This window comes from Lepidochelys olivacea (assembly GCF_965140295.1).
Source record: "Lepidochelys olivacea isolate rLepOli2 genome assembly, chromosome: 7".
NCBI lineage: Eukaryota > Metazoa > Chordata > Testudines > Cheloniidae > Lepidochelys > Lepidochelys olivacea.
Genome location: NC_140417.1, coordinates 50,936,899 through 50,953,894, shown reverse-complemented (window position 1 = coordinate 50,953,894; position 16,996 = coordinate 50,936,899). Strand labels below are relative to the sequence as shown.

The following is a 16,996-nucleotide window of genomic DNA, read 5'->3' as shown; positions in this document are numbered from 1 at the left end:
TTGGGCTGGTGGCCAGGGGCTGGAGCATCCAAGAGCAGATCGGGCTGGCTCACCCCAGCCCAGGGGTCCGGCCAGTCAGTGTGGCAGGCTGGGGGGCAGGGCCTCTGGTGGAAGGGGCTAGCTTCCCCTCAGCCCTGCCCCCAGCATGCTCCTCCTCTCATTGGGCTGGTATTGCAGGAGCTGACAGCTCTGGGAAGTCCAGAGTAAATGGTGCCTCTGTCACTGTGCCTTAGTGGGTCACAGCTAAGGATGTCAAATTCAGGACAGACTGTGGAGAAATAGGGCAGACTCACTCCAGATTGGGGGTTGTTTTCTCATTAGATATATCAAGCCTGTAATCAAAGTAAATTTGTCTCACCACACTGGTTAACAGGAAGTGAAAGATGCAGTCTCCTTAAGCATCACAGCACTTGGCTCACCACCCAGGCACTGGACTCTAGGATGAGTGGTTACTGAAAACCAATTTCATTGAACAAAGGGTCCTTTTAATCCCAAGTGATCAGCCACACAGCCAGGTCAACATACAACCCAGATTTTATCCAGTAATCATGCTGGTACCAATCCTGTAGTGACTAAAATCTACAGGTTTAATTATAAAAGAAAAGAAGAGAATTAATAATGGTTAACATATCATATACATGCAAGTGATTACAAAGTCCTTATATCAGGTTTTAGCAGTGATGGAAGGTCCTCAGTCCATAATTCAAAATGCTCCTTTGACTTTTAAATCCACAGTCCAGAGAATCAGGCCAGGAAATGGAGCGCCAAATGGAGATATCTCAGGGATCTTTTATATCCTCTGCCATGTGCCTGGAAATCTACTGTCTCAAACAAAGCTCACAGTCCAGATGAAAAGTTGGAAAAGTTACATGAAAAGCATGGAAAGTTACTGGCCCAGATGGAGTCCAGGGTCACATGAGCATATCCCACGTCCTTACATGCTAGATGACTCATAGGGGCACCTATTGCCCATGTTCTGGCTGAAGCCTCCCTCTGCAGGAAGAGCTATCAGGGTGGAAGGAGTTTCTTCTGTGGCCCATTGTGAGAGCTAAGTGTCCTTGATGGGACATCAACAGAAAGCTGTCTGGCCTCAATTTAAATTTTATCTGGTGGCTGTTACCCGGGAATACAGCACACATGTATGAATAGCCAATATTCATAACTTCAGCTACACAAATGTATCCTATGCATACACATAGGATAACCATACTTAGCCAATCATAACTTTTTCATTGACACCTTATGTGACAAACGTTGCATAAGATTTGTTGTAATTGTCTAACAGTGGCAATATCAATGATATAAATAGTCATATTCAATCGCACAGCATCACAGCCTCTCACAGAGATGGGAACTCCTGTCATTAGTGCTGTACCCCACAAAGGGCACTGGAGCCTCTCAAATGCAGGGCTGCCCAGAGGGGTGGGCAAGTGAGGTAATTTGCCTCAGGCCCTGGGCCCTGCAGGGGCCCCCATGAGAATATAGTATTCTATAGTGTCTTCAGCAGCGGGTCCTTCAGTGCTGCTGAACACACCCGGAGCAAGTGAATGACCCACTGCTGAAATGCCGCCGAAGAACCGGAGCGCCGCCAGGTGAGTAAAAATTAAAAAGGCCCCTTAATTAATTAAAGGGCCCCCAAAATTTCTTTGCCCCAGGCCCCCTGAATCCTCTGGGCGGCCCTGCTCAAATGTGCTGGGGACATCCCCAAATGGGTGGAAGGTTCAGAGATTCCCAGGCCAGAGAGGACCATTGTGATAATCTAGTCTGACCCCCTGTAGGAAATAAGCCAGAAAATGTCCCCAAAACACTTTTAGAAAAACAGCCAATCTTGAGTTAAAAAATGTCACTGATGGAGAATCCTGGGCAGATGAAATTTAATGTTGATAAATGCAAGGTCATGCACATTGGAAAGCATAATCCCAACTATACATATTAAATTATGGGGGTCTAAATTAGCTGTTACTACTCAAGAAAGAGATCTTGGAGTCATTGTGGATAGTTCTCTGAAAACATCTACTCAATGTGCAGCGGCAGTCAAAAAAGCAAACAGAATGCTGGGAATTATTAAGAAAGGGATAGATAATAGGACAGAAAATATCATGTTGCCTCTATATAAATCCATCGTACCCCCGCATCTTGAATACTGTGTTCAGCTGCTTTCAACTACCTGAAAGGGGGTTCCAAAGAGGATGGATCTAGACTGTTCTCAGTGGTAGCAGATGACAGAATGTGGAGCAATGGTCTCAAGTTCCAGTGGGGGATGTGTCGGTTGGATATTAGGAAAAACTTTTTCACTAGGAGGGTGGTGAAACACTGGAATGTGTTACCCTGACACCATGACGGAGGCCATTCAGCTCATGGAGAACTACCTAGCCGCCAAGTCCCCCGGGATGAAAATCCCTTCAGGGTTGGCTGGAACCAAGAATCTGTGCCCCTGAAGGATTAAACCATCCAGGGACCCCTGGATCATGAGGAACATTGGCCTCCATCCCCCCTACCAGAACTCCGGAGGGCTAGAGAATCCAGAGGCACCAGGCCCCCCAATCCAGAGGACCAGAGCTGGTTACCCACCCTGCAGTTCAGGAGACCATAGCCCCATCAGCAGCCTGGCCAGGGCCCTTGCTTGGCCTAGAACTCGGGGAGGCCTGTTGCGACCCAACTGCCTGGGTACCCAGACAGGAAACCCCACGCGCCACCCAAGAGCAGGACCGGTGTTTCACATATGGCCATTCTGGGCATTGGTCCAGAGACTGCCCGTACATAGAATGTAGCTTTGGGAAGATCTGGGCTCTGCAGGCATGTCCATCCCACTGCAGATAAATGGGAAAGAAGTGATAGGACTCCTAGATTCATGGTGTACTCAGACCTAATCCTGGCCCAACTCAGGGCACCATCATGTTGCAGTACATGCATGGAGATGTGAGGGCCTACCCCGGCACAGAAGTGACTTTAACAATAGGGAAACGCAAAGAGCCCCTGATAGTCGGTCTGGCCCCAACACTGGTCTACCTAATTATTTTAGGCCAGGACTGGGACTATGTTGGGGAATTGTTAGCAGACCTGGTGGGGCTGCCGTCCAATGGTCAAGGACACCTACCTCTGGCCACTGGCCAGCCTGAAGCAGTGACCCTTGTGGGCGTGGGGGAGGTTGCTGACCCTGGTGAAGGGGCATCACAGGTCTCAGCGTCAACTCGGACCCACCAGGTCCCCTCCCAGCCAGGAGGGGAACTCACTCCATTACCTGAATCAGAGATCCTGACTCACTTTTCTGAATTTTTGGGGGAGCAACGGGCTGATGACACCCTGAACCGGGCATATACCCAAGTGGCAGCGGTGAATGGGGAGACTGTTGAACCCCGCCATGCGGGACGGTTCCCATGCTTTGAGATTCAAGGTGACCGTCTATACCTCATAGAGATAGACCAACCAACTGAAGAGGTTCGACAGGAAGGAAGTTATGTGGCTCGCCAATGCCATACCCATGCCTGGGCACCTTGGAAGGGAAAAGACGCTGGCCAAGATTTTAGGTTGGTTCTTTTGGACAGGGATCTACCGAGATGTGGCCAATTTCTGTGCCTCATGCCCAGAGTGTCAGCTCACTGCACCATGGTCAGCTGAGAGAACCCCATTGATCCCCCTCCCACTTGTAGGCGTACACTTTGAGCAGATTGGAGTTGACTTAGTCAGCCTTCTTGAAAAGAGCACTGCTGGATACAGGTTCATCCTTGTTGTGGTGGACTATGTGACCCCGAAGCAGTGCCGTTACGCTCCATGAACTCCAAAGGAGTGGCGACGGAACTTATGAACATCTGCACCTGAGTCAGGGTGCTCTGGGAAATCTTGACAGATCAAGGGACAAACTGTGTCCCAAATGTTCAAACAGCTCTGCCATCTATTCAAGATCAAGACCTTACAAACATCTGTATACCATCTGCAAATGGATGGCCTGGTAGAGTGCTTTAACCGAGCCCTAAAAACAATGCTCCAAAGATTTGTCCTGATGGATATCCAACACTGGGACCAGCTGCTCCCGTCTCTCTTGTTCGCAGTCCGAGAAGTATTGCAGTCTTCCACTGGTTTCTCACCATTTGAGGTTTTATATGGGAGGCAACCCCGGGGGATTTTGGACCTTGTTGGATAAATGTGGGAGGAGCAACCATCCTGAGCCAACAATGTGGTACAGTATGTGCTAAACCTGCGGGAGAAACTTGAGGCCCTAGGTTCATTTGCCAGGGAGAATCTCCTACGTGCCCAGGATACCCAAGAAGCGGCCTACAATAAACGGGCATGCCTCCAGGTGTTTCAGCCCGGTGACTGGGTGCTGTTATTGTTGCCCAGTTCAGAGTCGAAGGTCCTGGCCCGCTGGCAAGGACTATATGAGGTGATCCAGCGTGTGGGGCAGGTGAACTATGAAATCAAGCAACTGGACAAACATAAGGTACAACAGATCTACCACATGAACCTGTTAAAACTGTGGAAAGCCCAGGAAGGTTACTAATAGCACCGTACCCACCAGAGCCCGCAGGCCGTGAAGGCTTCAAACCCCAGAGTGGTCAAGACTGGGGACAATCTTAACCCCGTGCAGAGAGGTCAGGCACAAGAATTGATTACTGCCTTCTCTTCCATTTTCTCAACCCAACCTGGGTGGACTCACCTGATAACTCATCATATTCAGATGGAACTGGGCATTATGGTCAGAGAAAACCCCTGGCCCCTTCCCCAGAAGTTTAGAGAGACATGAAAGAGGAACTCTGCTCAATGCTTGCATTAGGGATGATTGAGGAGTCATTCAACAACTGCAAAAACCCTGTGGTACTGGTCCCTAAGCTCAATGGAAGCACCCGCTTTTGCATAGACTTCCGCAAGGTCAATGCAGTATCAAAATTCGATGCTTATCCAATGCCTCAGATTGATGAACTGCTCAACTGGCTGGGAAAGGCAGAAAGGCAGAATACATCACCATTTTAGATTTAATGAAGGACTATCCTTACTGAGGTTACAGGGACAAACCATCCCGATGTGTAGAAAGAATAGTAAATATGGCAGGCAACCAGCTTGGCTTAACAGTGAAATCCTTGCTGATCTTAAACACAAAAAAGAAGCTTACAAGAAGTAGAAGATTGGACAAATGACCAGGGATGAGTATAAAAATATTGATCGGGCATGCAGGAGTGAAATCAGGAAGGCCAAATCACATCTGGAGTTGCACCTAGCAAGAGATGTTAAGAGTAACAAGAAGGATTTCTTCAGGTATGTTGGCAACAAGAAGAAAGTCAAGGAAAGTGTGGGCCCCTTACTGAATGAGGGAGGCAACCTAGTGACAGAGGATGTTGAAAAAGCTAATGTACTCAATACTTTTTTTGCCTCTGTCTTCACGAACAAGGTCAGCTCCCAGTCTACTGCACTGGGCAGCACAGCATGGGGAGGAGGTGACCAGCCCTCTGTGGAGAAAGAAGTGGTTCGGGACTATTTAGAAAAGCTGGACGTGCACAAGTCCATGGGGCCGGATGCATTGCATCTGAGAGTGCTAAAGGAGTTGGCGAATGTGATTGCGGAGCCATTGTCCATTATCTTTGACAACTCATGGCGATCGGGGGAAGTCCCGGACGACTGGAAAAAGGCTAATGTAGTGCCCATCTTTAAAAAAGGGAAGAAGGAGGATCCGGGGAACTACAGGCCAGTCAGCCTCACCTCGGTCCCTGGAAAAATCATGGAGGAATCATTGATTCCTCAAAGAATCAATTCTGAAGCACTTAGATGAGAGGAAAGTGATCAGGAACAGTCAGCATGGCTAGTTGGCTAGATTGTCGGGCTCAACGGGTAGTGATCAATGGCTCCATGTCTAGTTGGCAGCCAGTATCAAGCGGAGTGCCCCAAGGGTCGGTCCTGGGGCCGGTTTTGTTCAATATCTTCATAAATGATCTGGAGGATGGTGTGGATTGCAGCCTCAGCAAGTTTGCAGACAACACTAAACTGGGAGGAGTGGTAGATACGCTGGAGGGTAGGGATAGGATACAGAGGGACCTAGACAAATTGGAGGATTGGGCAAAAAGAAATCTGATGAGGTTCAACAAGGACAAGTGCAGAGACCTGCACTTAGGACGGAAGAATCCAATGCACTGCTACAGACTAGGGACCGAATGGCTAGGCAGAAGTTCCGCAGAAAAGGACCTACTGGTTACAGTGGACGAGAAGCTGGATATGAGTCAACAGTGTGCCCTTGTTGCCAAGAAGGCCAATAGCATTTTGGGATGTATAAGTAGAGGCATTACCAGCAGATCGAGGGATGTGATCGTTCCCCTCTATTTGACATTGGTGAGGCCTCATCTGGAGTACTGTGTCCAGTTTTGGGCCCCACACTACAAGAAGGATGTGGAAAAATTGGAGAGAGTCCAGTGGAGGGCAACAAAAATGATTAGGGGACTGGAACACATGACTTATGAGGAGAGGCTGAGGGAACTGGGATTGTTTAGTCTACAGAAGAGAAGAATGAGGGGGGATTTGATAGCTGCTTTCAACTACCTGAAAGGTGGTTCCAAAGAGGGTGGATCTAGACTATTCTCAGTGGTAGCGGATGACAGGACAAGGAGTAATGGTCTCAAGTTGCAGTGGGGGAGATTTAGGTTGGATATTAGGAAAACCTTTTTCACTAGGAGGGTGGTGAAACACTGGAATGCGTTACCTAGGGAGGTGGTGGAATCTCCTTCCTTAGAAGTTTTTAAGGTCAGGCTTGACAAAGCCCTGGCTGGGATGATTTAATTGGGGATGGGTCCTGCTTTTGAGCAGGGGGTTGGACTAGATGACCTCCTGAGGTCCCTTCCAACCCTGATATTCTTTGATTCTACTATTGGCAGCAGGGCCGTAGGGCACCTGAAAATTTGGGGTACCACTGCGTCTTAGTGTCCACCCTCCTAGCTTTCAAATCCCTGTTCTGACCCTTCCTACAGGCTCCCACAGCTGGCTGCTGCAGCCTGGTGAGTCTTCCTCCAGAGGGGATCTAATAGTTAAAAGGGAAAAAGCATTCTAGCCTGCCAGACCTATTAGCACAACATTGAAACTGTTAAAGAGCCATTCAAGGGGTAATTAAGCCATTTAACAGGCATTTGCCAAACCCTAGGTATATACTGTCAGTTTCTGAATTTACTGACCAAAACAGTTGTGCATTACTGTAATATTTACTCAGAACATGTCTGTCTACAGGACCTTAGTTTAAAATTGGCTTTAAAAATATTTCATTACTGTGTTGGTGAAGATTATAAAATCACATATAAAATCGCTGCCAACACGAGTTTCTACAAGCCATTACCCTCTGATCCCATTGAGAGTTACCAAAAGCAACTACAGCATTTGCTCAAGAAACTTCCTGAAAAAGCACAAGATCAAATCCGCACAGACACACCCCTGGAACCCCGACCTGGGATATTCTATCTACTACCCAAGATCCATAAACCTGGAAATCCTGGGCGCCCCATCATCTCAGGCATTGGCACCCTGACAGCAGGATTGTCTGGCTATGTAGACTCCCTCCTCAGGCCCTACGCTACCAGCACTCCCAGCTACCTTCGAGACACCACTGACTTCCTGAGGAAACTTCAATCCATCGGTGATCTTCCTGATAACACCATCCTGGCCACTATGGATGTAGAAGCCCTCTACACCAACATTCCACACAAAGATGGACTACAAGCCGTCAGGGACAGTATCCCCGATACTGTCACGGCTAACCTGGTAGCTGAACTTTGTGACTTTGTCCTTACCCATAACTACTTCACATTTGGGGACAATGTATACCTTCAGATCAGCGGCACTGCTATGGGTACCCGTATGGCCCCACAGTATGCCAACATTTTTATGGCTGATTTAGAACAACGCTTCCTCAGGTCTCGTCCCCTAACGCCGCTACTCTACTTGCGCTATATTGATGACATCTTCATCATCTGGACCCATGGAAAAGAAGCCCTTGAGGAATTCCACCATGATTTCAACAATTTCCATCCCACCACCAACCTCAGCCTGGTCCAGTCCACACAAGAGATCCACTTCCTGGACACTACAGTGCTAATAAACGATGGTCACATAAACACCACCCTATACCGGAAACCTACTGACCGCTATTCCTACCTACATGCCTCCAGCTTTCACCCTGACCACACCACACGATCCATCGTCTACAGCCAAGCTCTGCGATACAACCGCATTTGCTCCAACCCCTCAGACAGAGACAAACACCTACAAGATCTCTGTCAAGCTTTCTTACAACTACAATACCCACCTGCAGAAGTAAAGAAACAGATTGGTAGAGCCAGAAGAGTTCCCAGAAGTTACCTACTACAGGACAGGCCTAACAAAGAAAATAACAGAACGCCGCTAGCCGTCACCTTCAGCCCCCAACTATAACCCCTCCAACGCATTATTAAGGATCTACAACCTATCCTAAAGGATGACCCAACACTCTCACAAATCTTGGGAGACAGGCCAGTCCTTGCCTACAGACAGCCCCGCAACCTGAAGCAAATACTCACCAACAACCACATACCACACAACAGAACCACTAACCCAGGAACTTATCCTTGCAACAAAGCCCGTTGCCAATTGTGCCCACATATCTATTCAGGGGACACCATCACAGGGCCTAATAACATCAGCCACACTATCAGAGGCTTGTTCACCTGCACATCCACCAATGTGATATATGCCATCATGTGCCAGCAATGCCCCTCTGCCATATACATTGGTCAAACTGGACAGTCTCTATGTAAAAGAATAAATGGACACAAATCAGATGTCAAGAATTATAACATTCATAAACCAGTCGGAGAACACTTCAATCTCTCTGGTCACGCAATCACAGACATGAAGGTCGCTATCTTAAAACAAAAAAACTTCAAATCCAGACTCCAGCGAGAAACTGCTGAATTGGAATTCATTTGCAAATTGGATACTATTAATTTAGGCTTAAATAGAGACTGGGAGTGGCTAAGTCATTATGCAAGGTAGCCTGTTTCCTCTTGTTTTTTCCTACCCCCCCCCCCAGATGTTCTGGTTTAACTTGGATTTAAACTTGAAGAGTGGTCAGTTTGGATGAGCTATTACCAGCAGGAGAATGAGTTTGTGTGTGTATGGGGGTGAGGTGGGGGGGATGTGAGAAAACCTGGATTTGTGCAGGAAATAGCCCAACTTGATTGTCATGTACATTGTGTAAAGAGTTGTCACTTTGGATGGGCTATCACCAGCAGGAGAGTGAATTTGTGTGGGGGGGTGGAGGGTGAGAAAACCTGGATTTGTGCTGGAAATGGCCCACCTGATGATCACTTTAGATAAGCTATTACCAGCAGGACAGTGGGGTGGGAGTAGGTATTGTTTCATATTCTCTGTGTATATATAAAGCCTGCTGCAGTTTCCACGATATGCATCTGAGGAAGTGAGCTGTAGCTCACGAAAGCTTATGCTCTAATAAATTGGTTAGTCTCTAAGGTGCCACAAGTACTCCTTTTCTTTTTGCAGGGAACTGTGACTCTCCACCACCATGAGGCAGGCCCTGCGTCTCCTTATCTTTTGCTGTCTGGTCCCTCCCCACCCCCTGCCGGGCTGTGAGCTCGGGCTGCCGTCAGGCATGGGGCACCAGTTTAATAATACTGCGTAGGGCCCCATACATCCTAAGGACAGCCCTGTTTGGCAGATCACCCTCACACCGGAGACCAGGAGAAAAACTGCTTACTCCACCCCCTTTGGGTTTTTCCAGTTCTTGCGTTCTTGCATTCTTTCTCTATAGTAGCATAGTGTTGTTCAGTAGGTGTCAATTTTTTGCTTAGATATGCAATGGGGTATCTTTCCTTCGGCTTGCATGAGGCCCCAGCCACATTTCAGCAGCTAATGGACCAAATTCTCCACCCCCATAACGGATATGCAGCCATGTACTTAGATGACATGGTGATCCATAGTCGCAACTGGCAGCACCATTTGAAACATGTGACCGCGGTCCTACAGTCCCTCAAGGAGACTGGCCTGACAGAGAACTCCACCAAATGTCACCTTGGGAAGCACGAAACCACCTACCTTGGGTACACATTGGGAAGGGGTATAATCCGACTCTTGGTTAGCAAAGTCCAGGCCCTCCAGCTGTGCCCCACACCATGCTCAAAGAAGCAGGTACGTCGATTTCTGGGACTAGCTGGATATTACCGCCACTTTATCCCAGGGTTCTCCTCCATTGCAGCCCCCCTTTCTGATCTTCTCAAGAACGAGAGTCCTAAAAGGATCCAGTGGACCACAGCCTGTGAGGTGGCATTTCAAACTCTGAAGGCCCGGCTCTCTAAGAAACCCATCTTGTACAGCCCTGACTTCGCCAAGGAGTTTTTGTTACAAACAGACGCCTCAGACGTGGGCCTAGGAGCAGTTCTATCGCAGGTAGTAGAGGGCAACAAACGCCCCATCCTGTATATTAGCAGGAAACTGTTCCCGTGAGAGAAGGCCTATTCTGTAATCGAGAAAGGAGCCCTGGTGGTAAAATGGACCATGGACTCACTCCGTTATTATCTTCTGGGCACGCACTTCACCTTAGTTACTGACCACGCCCCCTCCACTGGCTCCATGCTATGAAGGACACAAGCCCCCAAATCATGAGATGGTACCTCTCCCTCCAGCCTTTCACCTTCTGCATCCAGCACTGGGCCAGGAGAGTCTATCTGCATGTGGACTTCTTTTCATGGGATGGTGGAGGACAGTTGTGGGGGGGCAGACCCCAAATGGGGTCATGAGGGGGGATGTGTGAAGGAGCAGAGAGACAGCTGCCAGGCACGGCAGAGGTTAAAGAAAACCTGTGGGTTAGCTAGCCCCGCCCCATTATACCTGCAGCCAATGCCAGGCCTGGAATGGGGAGAAAAGAAGGGAGCCTGTCTCAGTCAGGGGCTGACTGGAGAAGAGGCTCCCCATGTGTCTGCCAACACAGCCACTGGAAGCAAAATAAGTCTTCCCCTGCTTGTTTAGGGGGCTTGTTTAGTCTGGGCTTGTTTAGTCTGCAGAAGAGAAGAGTGAGGGGGGATAAGATAGCAGCCTTCAGCTACCTGAAGGGAGATTCCAAAGAGGATGGAGTTCTAAATTTGTTAGTCTCTAAGGTGCCACAAGTACTCCTTTTCTTTTTGCGAATACAGACTAACAGGGCTGTTACTCTGAAAACTGTAAGGAGAGTGATCACTTAAGATGAGCTATTACCATCAGGAGAGTTGGGGGGAGGGGGAAGAAAACCTTTTGTAGTGATAATCAAGGTGGGCCATTTCCAGCAGTTAACAGGAACCTCGGAGGAGCAGTGTGTGTGTGTGTGTGTGTTGGGGGGAGGGGGGGAAATAGTTTTACTTTGTGTAATGACACATCCATTCCCAGTCTCTATTCAAGCCTAAGTTAATTGTATCCAGTTTGCAAATTAATTCCAATTCAGCAGTCTCTCGTTGGAGTTTGTTTTTGAAGTCTTTTTGTTTTAATATTGCAACCTTTAAGTCTGAGATCGAGTGACCAGAGAGATTGAAGTGTTCTCTGACTGGTTTATGAATGTTATAATTCTTGACATCTGATTTGTGTCCATTTATTCTTTTACGTAGAGACTGTCCAGTTTGACCAATGTACATGGCAGAGGGGCATTGCTGGCACATGCTGGCATATATCACATTGGTAGATGTGCAGGTGAACGAGCCTCTGATAGTGTGGCTGATGTGATTAGGCCTTATGATGGTGTCCCCTGAATAGATATGTGAACACAGTTGGCAATGGGCTCTGTTGCAAGGATAGGTTCCTGGGTTAGTGGTTCTGTTGTGTGGTTGCTGGTGAGTATTTGCTTCAGGTTGGGGGGCTGTCTGTAGGCAAGGACTGGCCTGTCTCCCAAGATTTGTGAGAGCGATGGGTCGTCCTTCAGGATAGGTTGTAGATCCTTGGTGATGCATTGGAGAGGTTTTAGTTGGGGGCTGAAGGTGACGGCTAGTGGCGTTCTGTTATTATCTTTGTTGGGCCTGTCCTGGAGTAGGTGACTTCTGGGTACTCTTCTGGCTCTGTCAATTTGTTTCTTCACTTCAGCAGGTGAGTATTGTAGTTGTAAGAATGCTTGATAGAGATCTTGTAGGTGTTTGTCTCTGTCTGAGGGGTTGGAGCAAATGCGGTTGTATCATAGAGCTTGGCTGTAGACAATGGATTGTGTGGTGTGGTTTGGGTGAAAGCTGGAGGCATGTAGGTAGGAATAGCAGTCAGTAGGTTTCCGGTATAGGGTGGTATTTATGTGACCATCGCTTATTAGCTCCGTAGTGTCCAGGAGGTGGATCTCTTGTGTGGACTGGTCCAGGCTGAGGTTGATGTTGGGATGGAAATTGTTGAAATCATGGTGGAATTCCTCAAGGGCTTCTTTTCCATGGGTCCAGATGATGAAGATGTCATCAGTGTAGCGCAAGTAGAGTAGGGGCATTAGGGGACAAGAGCTGAGGAAGCGTTGTTCTAAGTCAGCCATAAAAATGTTGGCATACTATGGGGCCATGTGGGTACCCATAGCAGTGCCGCTGATTTGAAGGTATACATTGTCCCCAAATGTGAAATAGTTATGGGTGAGGACAAAGTCACAAAGTTCAGCCACCAGGTTTGCCGTGACATTATCAGGGATACTGTCCCTGACGGCCTGTAGTCCATCTTTGTGTGGAATGTTGGTGTAGAGGGCTTCTACATCCATAGTGGCCAGGATGGTGTTTTCAGGAAGATCACCAATGGATTGTAGTTTCCTCAGGAAGTCAGTGGTGTCTCAAAGATAGCTGGGAGTGCTGGTAGCGTAGGGCCTGAGGAGGGAGTCTACATAGCCAGACCCTGTCAGGGTGTCAATGCCTGAGATGATGGGTCGTCCAGGATTTCCAGGTTTATGGATCTTGGGTAGCAGATAGAATGCCCCAGGTCGGGGTTCCAGGGGTGTGTCTTTGCAGATTTGTTCTTGTGCTTTTTCAGGAAATGGACACAAATCAGATCAAGAATTATAACATTCATAAACCAGTTGGAGAACACTTCAATCTCTCTGGTCACTCGATCTCAGACCTAAAGGTCGCAATATTAAAACAACAAGACTTCAAAAACAGACTCCAACGAGAGACTGCTGAATTGGAATTAATTTGCAAACTGGATACAATTAACTTAGGCTTGAATAGAGACTGGGAATGGATGTGTCATTACGCAAAGTAAAACTATTTCCCCATGTTTATTCCCCACCACCCCCACTGCTCCTCGGACATTCCTGTTAACTGCTGGAAATGGCCCACCTTGCCCACCTTGATTATCACTACAAAAGGTTTTCTCCCTCCCCTCCCCCCCCCCCCCCGCTGGTAATAGCTCATCTTAAGTGATCACTCTCCTTACAGTGTGTATAACACCCATTTTTTCATGTTGTGTGTATATAAATCTCCTCACTGTATTTTCCACTGAATGCATCCGATGAAGTGAGCTGTAGCTCACGAAAGCTCATGCTCAAATAAATTGGTTAGTCTCTAAGGTGCCACTAGTACTCTTTTTCTTTTTGTAGAATTGATTCCTTTCGCTTTGTGTAACCACACCAAGGGAGCATGATCACTGAACACTGTAAACTTCTTGTTATACAAATAGGGTTTGAGCTGCTTTACTGCCCACACAATTGCATAGCATTCTTTCTCTATAGTAGCATAGTGTTGTTCAATAGGTGTCAATTTTTGCTTAGATATGGAATGGGGTGCCTTTTACCTCCCTCCCCATCCTGCATCAGCACAGTTCCCAACCCCACATTAGAAGCATTTGTGCACAGCAGGAACGTTTTCCCAAAATCAGGGATGACTAATATAGGCTCCTTAGCTAGCGACTCTTATTTTTGGGAAGCCTTTTCCACAGGCCTTAGTCCACTTTACCTCGTCTGGTTTCCCCTTTTTGGTAAGGTCTGTTATGGGGGCCACAATGTCGCTAAATCCCTTTACAAACCTGCGATAATAGTTGGCAAGCCCAATAAAAGATTGGACTTGCTCCTTTGTTTTAGGAACAGGCCAGCCTTTTATGGCTTCTACTTTCAGGGGATCAGGGTGTACCAATCTGCTTCCCACTCTGTGTCCCAGGTATGATACCTCTGCAGCTCCTAAGGCATGTTTGGAGATTTTAATAGTTAGGCTGGCTTCCCTTAGCCTTTGTAACACAACTCCCATGTGGCAGAGATGATCTTCCCAGGAGCAGCTGAAAATGGCCAAGTCATCTATATAGGCTCTGACAAAGGTCTGCAACCCACGCAAAACCTGATTAATGAGTCTCATAAAGGTGGCACCAGAATTTTTTAATCCAAACGGTAGAACCTTGAACTCATACAGACCAGAATCCACTACGAAAGCAGAATTTTCCTGGGCATTCAACATCTAAGGGGATTTTCCAGTATCCTCAAGTTAAATCCAGTGTGTTTATGAACTTTGTATCCTCCAATTGGTCCAATAAATCCTGTATGCAGCGTGTGGGGTATGGATCAGGCTGTGTGATTGCATTTAGCTTTCTGTAATCCACACAAATCCTCATGGTTTTATCCTTCTTGGGCACCATCACAATGGGAGAGGCCCAGGGACTATTTGATTTAGTAATTATTCCCATTTCCAACATGCCTTCAGACTTCTCCTGGATCTGCCTTTGCATTTCGCCCTTGGCCCAATATGCCCTGCTAGGCGCTGGGTAGTTTGAATGGAATGCACAATCATGTTAGTTAAAGCTGGCCGGTTGGAGAATGTTTGCCTGTGGTATTTTAACAGGGCTAACATCTCCTGTTTTTGGGTAGGATTTAAACTGTTCCCAAACTCCATGCATTCCAAGAGGGTTTCTGTAATTAGGTCAATCAAAGGGACAGATCCTGTTCCCTCATGAGCACAACAAATCATATTGACGTAAGCTTTCAGTCTATTAGAATGCACCATCTGCATAGCTCCTCTTCCATAAAGATTCTTGACATTATAGGTAATCTCATTAACCCTTTCCACTACCTCATATGGTCCATCCCAAATGTCCTGCATTTTATTCTTCCTTACAGGAATCAACACAAGAACCATATTCCCAATTTCAAAAGCTCTTTCCTCAGCATGCCTATTGTACCAACTTTCTGATCTTCCTGATTTTTCCTAAGGTTCTGCTGTACCAAATCCATCACAGCCTGCAATCTCTCCTTAAAGTGGGACACATACTCCCCTACTGGCTATTCTGTTTCTTCAGTATTGCCTTCCCAGGAGTCATAGATCAAATTCAAGGGCCCCCGCCCTGTCTTTCATACAAGAGATCAAAAGGAGCAATCCCTGTGGATTCTTGGGGCACGCTTCTATATGCAGATAGTAAATATGGAAGCAACACATCCCTGTCACCCTCGTGCCTGGAAACATGCATCCTAAGCATGGCTTTCAGAGTTCCATCAAACCTTTCTACCAGTCCATTTTTCTAGGGGTGGTAGGGTGTAGCCTTTAAGTGCTTCACCCCACACAACTCCCACAATTTCTCAAACACCATAGACATAAAATTAGTACAGCGGTCTGTCAACATTTCCTTGGGAAAACCCACCCTGCTAAAGATGGTAAAGAAAGCTGTGGCCACAGCCTCAGCTTAAATGTTAGACAATGCTACAGCCTCAGGGTACCTGGTAGTAAAATCCACCACCACAAGAATATACCTTTTTCCATTCCTAGAAGGTCTGGATATAGGTCCCACAACGTCCACAAAAACAACAAGGAGTCCGGTGGCACCTTAAAGACTAACAGATTTATTTGGGCATAAGCTTTTGTGGGTAAAAAACCTACTTCTTCAGATGCATGGAGTGAAAATTTCAGATGCAGGCATTATTATACTGACACATGAAGAGGAGGGAGTGACCTCACAAGTGGACAACCAGTGTTGACAGGGCCAATTCAGTCAGGGTTGATGTAGTCCACGCCCAATAATTGTTGAGGAGGTATCAATTCCAGGAGAGGTAAAGTTGCTTTTGTAGTGAGCCAGCCACTCCCAGGCCCTGTTGAAGCCCAAATTAATGGTGTTAAATTTGCAAATGAATTTTAATTGTGCAGTTTCTCTTTGAAGTCTGTTTCTGAACTTTTTTTGTTCAAGTATGGCTACTTTTAAATCTGTTATAGAATGTCCAGGAAGATTGAAGTGTTCTCCTACTGGCTTTTGCATGTTACCATTCCTGATGTCAGATTTGTGTCCATTTATTCTTTTACATAGAGACTGTCCGGTTGGCCAATGTACATGGCAGGGGGGCATTGCTGGCACATGATGGTGTATATCACATTAGTAGATGTGCAGGTGAATGAGTCCCTGATGGTGTGGCTGATGTGGTTGGGTCCTCTGATGGTGTTGCTAGAGTAGATATGTGGACAGACTAGGCAACAAGGTTTGTTGCAGGGCTTGGTTCCTGGGTTAGTGTTTCTGTGGTGCGGTGTGTAGTTGCTGGTGAGTATTTGCTTCAGGTTGGGGGGCTGTCTGTAAGCGAGGACTGGCCTGCCTCCCAAGGCCTGTGAGAGTGGGATAAGGATAAGTTGTAGATTGTTGATGATGTGCTGGAGAATTTTAGCTGGGGGCTGTATGTGATGGCCAGCGGTGTTCTGTTATTTTCCTTGTTGGGCCTGTCCTGTAGTAGGTGACTTCTGGGTACCTGTCTCACTCTGTCAATCTGTTTCCTCCATTCCCCAGGTAAGCATTGTAGTTTTAAGAATGCTTGTTAGAGATCTTGTAGGTGTTTATCTCTGTCTGAGGGATTGGAGCAAATTCGGTTGTATCTTAGGGCTTGGCTGTAGACAATGGATGGTGTGATGTGTCCTGGATGGAAGCTGGAGGCATGTAGGTAAGTATAGCGGTCAGTAGGTTTTCGGTATAAGGTGGTGTTTATGTGACCATCACTTATTTGTACTGTAATGTCCAGGAAGTGGATCTCTTGTCCAGGCTGAGGTTGATGGTGGGGTGGAAATTATTGAAATCCAGGTGGAATTCTTCAAGCCCTCCTTCC

General features: G+C 47.2%; 1 protein-coding gene across 4 annotated transcripts in view; it reads left to right on the top strand.

The window, feature by feature from the left end:
• MST1 (macrophage stimulating 1) overlaps positions 1–16,996 on the top strand; it is a 62,524-nt gene that overhangs the window by 20,544 nt on the left and 24,984 nt on the right. The gene's annotated exons all lie outside the window — the stretch shown is intronic.